Below are 12,166 nucleotides of genomic sequence, written 5' to 3'. Positions count from 1 at the left end.
ACCTGCTTGACCCAAGGGTTGGCTCTGCATATGTCTCCCTCTTTATTTTAGTTTGATGCTCAAGCAAAACCTTCTGTAATCCACCATAAATTTTGTCAGTATCTTAGATTGTAAGACCATCCACAATGGTTTAATACCTTATAGAGTATCTTAACAATATTTACATAATATCTTTAATATAGTTTAGCTATTGAACGAAATTTAAATTGTTAAGGAGACCTGCTCTCGCCTATTTATTCATCCTCTGCACTGAAGTGCTAATTGCGAATATTCGGAAAGCAGAACGGGAAAATTAATTACGGGTATCAAAGTTGCAAATGCAAGACCTTCGGTTTCACATTTGTTATTTGCGGATAATAGCTTATTTTTTGGCAAAGCTAATAAGGATCAGTGCGAGATTATTTTGGAGATTTTAAAAAAGTATGAAACGGTATTGGGACAGCAGATTAATTTTCAAAAATCTTCGATTCAATTTGGACATAAGGTAGATGATGATATCAATGAAGATATCAAAGCTACCTTGGATATCACTAATATCTGTAGTATGGGTTCTTATCTCGGATTGCCGGAGAGCTTGGGTGGCTCGAAGACAAAGATTTTCTCTTTTGTTAGAGATAGGTTACAAACCAGAATTAATGGCTGGTAGGCAAAATTTTTATCGAAAAGTGGGAAAGAAGTGATGATTAAATGAGTAGCTGCAGCATTACCAAATTATGTTATGTGGTGCTTCAGACTACCGAAAACAATCACTTCTAAACTTACTAGTGCGGTTGCTAATTTCTGGTGGTGTTCGAATGGTGAATCTAGAGGTATGCATTGGATGGCCTGGAATAAATTATGCAATAGCAAATCGGAAGGGGGTTTGGGTTTCCAGAATGTAAATGACTTTAACTCAGCATTATTAGCTAAACAGTTATGGCGATTGATCACGGTCCCAGATTCTCTTTTTGCGGAGGTGTTTAAAGGACGGTATTTACGAAAATCCAATCCTTTGGAAAATATAAAATCATACTCCTCATCATATGGATGGCGGAGTATATGCTCAGCTAGATCTCTGGTAATAAAAGACTTATTAAAAGAGTCGGATCTGGGGCATCCATCTCAGTTTGGGAGGATCCTTGGATTCCAGCTCAATTCCCGAGACCAGCAAAAAGTATTGGTTCAATTGCTGACCCATTGTTAAAAGTTCAAAACCTTATCGATAGTCGGTCTAAATTTTGGAATATTGATCTCTTAAAGGAGATCTTTGATCCTGAAGATGTCGCGCTAATAAGCACCCTTCTAGTGGGTGCGCCAACGAAGGAAGATACTCTAGGTTGGTACTTTACAAAATATGGAAAATATACAGTTAAGTCGGGTTATCATACCACATGGATAGAAAAATCGGAGACCAATTTTTCGTTTATTGGTCCAGATATCAAACCGCGAAAAGCACACTCTTGGCAAGTGCAGTATCCACCGAAGATACGACATTTCTTATGGCAAATTTTAAACGGTTGTGTACCGGTTACGGAAAATCTACGGAAAAGAGGAATAGATTGTGACACAGGATGTGGCAGATGTGGTGCATCAGAGGAAATAATCAATCATACACTATTTCAGTGCCACCCGGCACGGCATATTTGGGCACTTTCACAGATTCCAACGGCGATGGAGATTTTTCCCACAGAATCAATTTTTGCGAATTTGGATCACTTATTTTGGAGAATACCTCCGGACTTTGATTTTTCAGTTTTTCCATGGATTATATGGTATATTTGGAAAGCAAGGAATGAAAAAATCTTTGAAAATATAGATAAAGACCCGTTAGAGGTATTACGGTTAGCAGAAAAAGAGGCACAATTAGAGCATCTCCAACCCCACTCTATTTTTTCCTCTAAATTCTAATATAGAGCAAAATTCTCTCCAACTCTACTCTATATTCTACTCTAAAATAGAGCAAAAGTGAAGATTGCTCTATATATAGAGTAACTATATAATTTTCCTCTATCTTTTACACTACCTCTATTTTAGAGTAAGGAATAGAGTAATACATTGGAGATAATTCTACTCTATTATAAAGTTACTCTATTTTAGAGCAAAAATATAGAGCTTTACATTGGAGATGGTCTTATTGGTTAGCAGCTCAATTAGAGCTCCAAGAAGAAAATCATGGTGTTGTGACTTCGGCAACTCTGTCCCGAGTGAGGGAGGTTTCTTTTGATTCGAACTATTCAGGATATCGTTGTTTCGTGGATGGATCGTGGAAAGGAAGTGATAAGTTCTCCGGTACAGGTGGTTCTGTACATCGTTGATGTGAGTCAAAGTAAGACCTAAGACTACTCTCTCACATAAGAGATCGTGTGTAGCACTTTAGGGTCGTATCCACAAAGCTCTCGTGTTCACACAATAGACTAACAGGTTTTGAATTAAGCTAAACAGAAATATTAAAAATTAAATAAAAGCAAAGCAATCAAATAAATCGGGTTGAAAACAGATGAGAAAAACGTCAGGCTTTGGGATTTCTCAGAAAATAAATAAATAGTAGATCTAGCAAATTAATTAGGATTATTATCGAACCGTTCTAGAATTCAAATCACTAATTTATAGCCAACCACCTCTCGTATGAATTGACTAACTAAACCTAATATCAGGAAGTTCCACCTCTCAAATGTAAACTCCTAGAATTAGACTAGCATTAATAACATGTTTGATTTGTTCACAGATATTCCTAGACCACCTCTCGAATGTATCTAGTAATTTCTGCCCACCTAAGATAGTTCCAGTAATAGATGACCTCTCGAATCTACCTATTATCATATGATCAAATTCTAGTTAATTACTCTAGAATCAGCATTAAGAACAATCAAAAGTGAAGAACTCTATAGATTTTATCCTAACAGGTTATCGATCTACTAATTCATCTAAATCCCTAATGAGAATCCCTAAACCTAACAAACAAACTACTCAGACATGGAGATTGAAACAAACAACATGTTATGAATAGAAAGCATTAAGAAAACAAATTAAGAAGAGAATAGAGTTAAGAAAGATCTTCTCTATAGGAGAGCTCTCTCCAATTATCTCCCAAAGGGGTTAAGCTCCAAAGAATACAATAGAATGAGAATATGAGAGATCTGAGATCTCAGAGATAATGAAATAGAAAAATCCTAAAAACTATTTATAAAGTCTCTAAAAACGTGCAGGGACTAAAGTTGTAAATAGGGAAGTCTTCTGGGTTGATTATTCGGGCTTTAAAAGATCCAAATCGTCGAGACTCTTGCTGGGCCTTGTTTGGCGTCGAGCGACACCAAGGGTGTCGGTCGACACTCATGCCTTGGTCTGACACAGAAATCGTTTCTTCAGCTCTAAATCTCCGGTTTAGCTCCAGAATGATTCCTTTTCTCCAAATTTGTCCCGAACGTGTAAAAACCTGAAAAGACTCGAAAAGACACTAGAAACAACAAAAAAGACTCTAAAACCGACACATATATCACAGCTAAAATCGGTAAAATCCGTGATATATCAATCGTCGAATAGAGATCCGCCAACCATGAGAGCTGCCAACCTCCGTAGAAGTCTGTCTTCACTACATACAGAAGTCGAGGCCCTTCTTTGGGCGATGAAGTGTATGATTGGTGCATATAATCAAGAGGTGGCGTTTTATATAGACTGTTCTGATCTGGTGAAGATGGTGTCTTCTCCAACTGAATGGCCGACGTTTTCAGTGTATTTAGAGGAATTTCAAACCGACAAGGAAGAGTTTTCAAGCTTCTCTTTATCTTTAATTTCTCGTAGTGCTAATGTTAAAGCGGATAATCTGGCACGAAAAGTTCGTACAGAGCCGTCTCATATTACATATGTAAACAACATTCCCCAGAAAAGGCTTTTTTGAGTTATAATTAATTTCAGATGATAAAAAAAGAAAATTTAAATTGTTAAAAATAATTGAGGCAATCAAAAACAGACAAATGGTACGAGCCGTTTCTTAAGGGTCTACATTAAAAGTTATTGCTTGTTTTCTCTCTCCTATTTTTATTATTTTCTTTTTTGTTTAAATATTAAAAAATCTTCTAAGAGCTTAACGTTGGAGTTGTTTTAATAGCTGTTAATGTAACGTTGGAGTTACATTAAGAGTTGTTGCTTGTTTTCTCTCTCCTATTTTTTTTATTATTTTTCTTTTTTTAAATATTAAAAAATCTTATAAGAGTTTAACGTTGGAGTTGTTGCTCTAATAGGCTTTTTTTTTTTGAAACTTTTAATTTCCTCCTATTTTTGGTTGACTCCATTATCAAAATAAATAAAAAAATATATATAAGTTTTGTGCAAAAGAAACCCTCTAACTCACTTATTTTTGCAATTTTACCTTTTCACATCTCCGAAAAATGCAAATTAATCCTACGAAGTCCAAAATAATACGCAATGTAACCCTTATTCTCTATCAAGTTCGTAAAATTTGAAAAATAATATTTCAAATCGAAGCCCTCGCGATGAAGAGTTCAACTCTACTTTTAGATTCTTAAAAAACTAATGTATGTGATCGGAATACGTTTACAAGATACGTATAAAGGTTATATTGTGTATTATTTTGGATTTTGTAGGATCAATATATACATTTTTGGAGTAGATTTAGCAAATAAATCATTGAGTTGAGACTTATTTACGGAGGAATGCCATTAGCATTAATTGTTTAGATATTAATTAATATTACAAATTTTTTAAAATTCTATACTATTAATTGGGAAGCATTTTGTGAACTACAACATTGTGAGGGTAGTTTAAGACTAACTAAATGAATTTTTACATGGGTAATTTAGTAAATAAACAACTACTACAACTAAATAAATATATTTGATTCGGATCCTTCATTAATTTTTTGCAAAAACAAATAACGAGATTAAATGATCCAATATATTCCGAGATTTGCTTCGTCAATATTTTTGGTATAATTTGTCTACAAAAACAAAAAAGGAAACAACATTAACTATTAAATAATAACTGAATATTCAGAATCAATATATTTATTTCGAATATAAATCGAAATATTTTGTATTTTTCAATTTGTTAGAGATAAAACAAAAAAATTCAACATAAATCGAATGTCATTAATTGAAAAATACAAAATATTTTAACAATAAAATCTAAGTAATAATATTTATGTTATAAATATATTCCGATATTTTCTCATTTACCAAATATAACAAATTAAGTACATTGCCAAAAAAAAAACATGCGCATACATTCCATCCAATATTTTGTTTTTGTCAAATCGTAATATGTAAACAATTAATAGTATAATGTAAACGTTAAATTATTAGCAACTAAACTATATTAATAATAGAAATAATTTGTTTTTAAATCAAATTAAATATTTTCGGGTTGGTAAATACTAAAATTATAAATATTTATCAACGATATTATCAATTTTGCAACGAGAAATATTTATCAACGATGATAACAATCTATAAATGTTTATGATATTAATAGTGTAGATTTATACTATTAACTTGGAAGCATTGGATAAAATATAATCTTATAAAAGGTAAATAATTACAAAGAATGACATTGATATTTTTAAATTTGAAGAAGCAAAATTAATAAACCGAAACGGGTAATTGTGTATATTTAATTCGAAATTGCATATTTGTAAACTAAATTATTTTCGTAAGATATTATTAGATATTTTCAAAAATGGCAATCTAATCTAATAACAAATTATCATTTTGTTTAGATTTTTAAAAATTTCCTTAACAATACTATGCTAATTAATTCTCATTGGTACACATGGAAAAAAGAATTTTCAATTTTGATTTTCCAAATATGAAAAAATATTTATTATATTTGTCGTATATCTAAACGAAATACTTACATAAGTTACATCCTTTAAAATACAGCTTATTCAAAAACTAATTTTTTGTATTCTAAATTTGTAAATATCTAGAAAATATTTCCAAGATAGATTAAAATATTTAACATTTAATTAGATTTAAATGATATAAAATTTTAGAATATATTTTTTTGAAAATGGGTAGTTTTCATTATTTTAAATATATATAACTAACCTAAATTTTTAATATATTTTGAAAACGTACTATAATAGTTACTATATCTCCAAATAAATTATTCAATTTCAAATCAAATAAATTATTTTATTTTGTATCAAATTGTTACAAGATTTTGGAATACACATTCTTCTAGAATTGATTATTTTCTTTTTTCAAATAATATTAAAATAAATTTTAATACTAATGTTTTAATTTTTAATGCAAATATTTCAAAATGAGAAATATTAAATTTAAGGAACTATTGAATTCAAATCAAGATGACTAATTTAACTAATTACAAGCTACTTTTTAATTTACACAGTTTTTACAATTAATTCAAATGATTCTCTAAATTTATTCACATTAAACTATCTCTTAGTTTTATGATTTTGTTAAGATTATTTGATATATTATTTATTTTTTCAATTTGTTTTTCTTTATTCAAATTAAATTTAAACTATCTCACATTAAATTTATTCACACAGTTTTTATTTTTTCAATTTGTTTGCCCCAAAAAAAAAAAAATTTACGGTATGTTTACAAATTTTAACAGAACATATGTTAATCCCCAAAACTTACAACCGTATATTGTATGGTGTTTAAAGATAAGCAAAAATGAACTCGGAAAATGATATTTAATGTAATATAACGAGAATAGGAATTACGAAACAGGAACGACATGGAAGGAGACAGAACGGGATAAAAACATAGATTTTAGATTAGAACAAGTTACAATTCAAACAAATTAACGTTTGCCATCAAATATGTAACATGTGTTTTCAATTTATATAGCATAAAAATATTCAAAATAATAAATGTTATTATAGTATGTTCTATAATTGTTAAAATTTAAAAAACAAACAAATGTAATTTAATATTTATGAACAAAATATAAAACAATAAGAATAAAGAATTATATTTTGTAATATTTTTATTATATCATCATAAAAAATATACTACGAATTATATTTGTGTTTGTCCCAATCAAGATATCGAGAATTTTATTTCCGTCACGTCCTGTTTCTAATCGGAAATACAAAATTTGTCTTATATTAGAAATACATTCTCTTATGAGATATAAATTGGAGAACGGATAAGATATAATGGAACATGATAAAATTGAATGGGAATTACGCCTATCTCTAAATATTTCCATTTCTCGCAAACGTATTTAATCATTTTAACGGTTTTATCTACGGTTTGATAGTTTACAAGTTTAATGTTCACAAGTTTAATAAAAATCTATCTGACCATTAACTCGATTCATTTTGATCTTGGTCCGACCGTTTGATTGTTACAAATTTTAAAATACTACTAAAATCATTATTATTTCAAATATTTCAACCAACTAATATGAGTTTTGGTTATAGATATATAAATAATTTTTTAACATCAATCTAACTTTTTTATTATATCATATAAAAATATACTATGAATTATATTTGTGTTTGTCCCAAACAGGATATCGAGAATTTTTGTTTCCGTCACGTCCTGTTTCTAATTGGGAATACAAAATTTGTCTTATATTAAAAATGCATTCTCTTATGAGACATAAATTAGAGAATGGGTAAGATATAATGGAACATGATAAAATTGAATGGGAATTACGCCTATCTCTAAATATTTCTATTTCTCGCAACCGTATTTAATCATTTTAACGGTTTTATATACGGTTTAATAGTTTACATGTTTAGTGTTCACAAGTTTAATAAAAATCTATCTGACCATTAATTGGATTCAGCTTGATTTTGGTCCGACCGTTTGATTGTTATGAATATTAAAATACTTTTAAAATCATTATTATTTCAAATATTTCAACCAACTGATATGAGTTTAGGTTATAGATACTATAACTATATAATATTTTTTTTACATCAATCTAACTTATATTATATTTCAATCTAAGATTTTTTTCTAATCTACTCTTCAGTTTCAAACTCCAAAAAATGACTTATGGTTACTATTGTGTCATAAGCAAACAAAAATAACATTTTATACTTTTCTGTGTATAATTTATTCAATACAATATATATCACTAAAACAACAAAATAATCATATATTTAATAAAATTTTATTACAACACATTTCTTAAAATATGAAATCCCGCACGTTTGTGCGGGTCAGGATCTAGTAATCTTATTCAAAACGTGTTTTCCCAAAAATTGTAACTAATCAATATTGCTTCTACATTAATTTGTGGCCTTAAAATATAATAAATGAAAGATTCTTAATTATTAGCATTTCATTACCCAACAACTAAATTTTGTAAAGACTTTTAGAAATAATAAATAATATTTACTGTTATTAAACTCTTATTTCCTACATTTCTTACACATAATATCCTCTTATTTGATAACAAGAAATATATATACTGCATATTTTTTTTAACTAAACGATTTCCAAAAATTGTTTCCATATAATCAATTTAGTTTTAACAAAATCATATCTTCTCAATTTAGCAACTAATAAAAAAAAATTGAAACAGATTAATAAATCAGTTCACGTAATCTAGGGGATTTAAAAGTTTTCAATGATAAATACTAAATTCGTTAAAATGATAACAAACATAATATATATTTTAAATATATTACCACTAACTTATTCTCAAATCTTTTTAAAATCATGGCATTGAATGATATTTAAACATTCCCGATTTTGTTGCTATATTCTCGATTTTATGATACGAATCTTAGCTAATCATAAATAATTAATACTAAATATTGTTGTTTCAATCTTAACCATTCATTTTGTTTGGTATGTAATTAAAACCTTATCAAAGACATATTCTCTCTCTATTCGATTAAATTCTCTACATATACGATTTTTTCATATATTTTCTAAACAAAATAGCATATTCAAATGATTAATTTATTTTCCTAAATAAGGTTACGTTTATTAAGCATTAATATCGGATTTTTAAAAATTGCTTGCTCACAGAGATATTTTTTTTTTATTCGAAATCGAAACTAACCCTAATCGTGTATGAGCTCTATATATATCATCTCTCTACAAAGCCAAATATCACATCTTCAATGTGACAGTAACCTTTATAATCTCTCAATCTCATTAGCAACCCAACAAAAACGTTTTTTTTTTTATTATACGAACGTTCATATTTTATATTTTCTGTTTGTGTGTATACTAAACATTTACTTTGTTGTGCAACTAATCCTAAACATGATAAGCAAATCTATGATGATTACCATGTTCAACGGCATATGCTTCAAAATTTAGTCCGATTCTTTAATATGGTTAGTTTTATTCACCTACTTTTTCTAACTAAATCTTGAATTTTTTTATGGTATACCTCTATCTATATTAACATTTGAATTTTTGGAGTACAAATTTAAATATTAATAATATTTATATGCATTTTAAATATTATAAATATTTAAAATTATTAAAGGTTAAATTTTATGATTCTGTAAAAAAAATTTAATAGTTAAACTTAATTAAACATTTATAATATTTCTAATATTAAAATTTTTTAGAAGTTTCAAATATTATAAATATTTTTACTTTATAATAATTTTAAATATTATAAATATTTAAACTTTATAAAAAGTTTAACCATTTCAATATTTAAACTTTATAAAATGTTTAAAGTATTTATAATATTTAAATTATATAAAAAGTTTTTAATATTAATAATATTTAAACTCTATACAAATTCAATATATATATATATATATATATATATATATATGTTACTAGATCATAACCCGTGCTATAGCACTTTCTTTTATAAAATTAAAATATAAATTTTGTATTAAAAACAAATAATAGAGTAAAGTCAAATTTATAAAATTTATGTCATAGCATGATTAATTTTATTTGTAAATAGTATTAAATGTTGTATTATATTTACTTAGTTGGTAAAAATGTTTTCATAATATAAGAGGAGCTTTGCACAAATATATATATATATATATATATATATATATATATATATATAAGAGGAGATAATATTGTAGTGTATATAAAAATGTTGAAAGTCTAAATAAAATTGTATGGTTTGTTTGTATGTTTAATTAATTTACTTAGAAAATTTAATAATTAACTTATGCAACATTTATTTTTTTTATTGTATTATTAGTTTGTGAGAGTTTATTTTTTGGACCAATTTGTGTTCTATTTTAACAATAGGCCCAATCTTTAATTATGTTGCTTTGGTTTGATTTTTAATAATAGCATAAATAATTTAAAGGAAACAGAAAATAATGTCTAAAAAAAAAAAATAATCTGTCGACGATGTCTAAAAAAAAAAACATAATCAAGAATCTGCTTCTGCTTCGATTTCGATTGCTGACAATGGAGGAGAAATCGGAATTATTGTAATAAACATCACCCGACGATTTTTCCAGTCATATTCTTCTTACTTCAGCTAAAAGAATGATAAATCATGCAATTTCATTAGTCTCAAACAATTTCGGAATTGAAGAAGACATTCAATTTGTTCATCGATTGTGTTCCGGAGCAGTGAAATTGGAAATTCGACTTAAAGGTACACCAAATTCTCAAATTTAATCGGATATCTGATACAAATCGATGAACTCAGTTCTTCAATTGATTAGTGATTGAATCGTTATGTTATAAGAAATTCAACAAATTATACAGACAATTTTGAAATCGTCGAATGAAATAATGAATGGCTCTGCCAAATCTTTGTTTGATCTAATCTTATGACTGTATATTTGCATTTTTTCAGATATAGATTATAAACTATATGATTTGCAATCTTAAAGTTTTATCAGATTCCGAAACTGATATCAAATTAGGATCAAGCTTTATAAAGTACATCTCTAATCTGAATATAAAATGATTTGCAGGTTTTTGGTACAGACATGTATATGGAGTAAGAGTAAATCAATCTAATGAAGACAATCTAACCAAGAATTATCAGACGGCACAATTACCTCTGTTGAAACATGACTATAAAGGTTAGTACCTGATACATAACTCATTAAGCTTTTCAAAACATAACTCATTAAGCTTTTCAAAACATGTTGATTTGATGCATTTGATTAATAATGATATAAATGTTCAATGAATTTAAAAATTAAGCAGATTTATAGAAAAATTTATATAACATAAGAGTTTCTATTGAACTCTAAAGAATTAAACAAATTTGCAATGAGTTTGTTTACAACTCTTATTCATGAAACTATTAATGACTTTTCTTCTGTGTTATCGTTTAAGCACTGCTATGATGTTCAAAACCTGCATATGATAGAAATAATAAAATTTAACTCCTAAATGCATAATTAGTTAGTTGTAAACTGCACAAAATCATTAGAATATCTAAAATACAAAAAGAAGTTATAATTAGTGGTGAAAGTTACATGTCGAGTTTAGAGTATTGTCTTTAAGTTAATAAATGAAATTTAATCCGTACTGTAGTACCAAATTCAATTAGATTTTGTAATAAATGAAATTCAATCCGTATTGTAGTACCAAATTCAATTAGAGATTTGTTTAAGCTAATTACAGAATTTATCAATTATTCACATAATCAAATATGTTATGAACATATATTTGGTATATAATAATACAAAATTCAATCCGTGTGTGGAGTCTATATTTTCATTTCACAATCTCTATGAAAATAGTGCGGCACAATCTATTATTTATTATTTTCAAAATTGCTTGCAAAATCAAATTTTTAAATATTTAGAAGTGTCAAACCTTATTTAACTCATCTCATCATAAATCTCAAAATGCCGTCTGTTATAAGGATCATAACTTTCTACCATATAATACATTACATTTAACCCGCCGACTACTATAAATATTTTAAACACACTTTTTAGAAAATCAAATTAATGTATTTATAATTTTTTTTTATCTTTTTAATCTATTAAATATTTATGATATTCTTTAATATATTAAATAAAACTTTTTTAAAATATTCCAAATTAAAATCTTTAAAATTTTTTATTGTAGTATGTAAAATTATGAATTAAAAAAATGATATGAAATTAAATATAAATATTTAAATAGTTATAAGGATCATAACTCATTTCAGCATATAATATATTATAGGGGCTTTTGCAAAAATGCCCTTTTTCAATGCCACTTTTAAAAAATGTCCCTTCTTTGAAATCTTATAAAAATGCTCTTCAACATATAAGATTTACCCAAAT

This window comes from Arabidopsis lyrata (assembly GCF_000004255.2).
Source record: "Arabidopsis lyrata subsp. lyrata unplaced genomic scaffold ARALYscaffold_8, whole genome shotgun sequence".
Lineage (NCBI taxonomy): Eukaryota > Viridiplantae > Streptophyta > Magnoliopsida > Brassicales > Brassicaceae > Arabidopsis > Arabidopsis lyrata.
Note: the sequence above shows the minus strand (reverse complement) of the source record.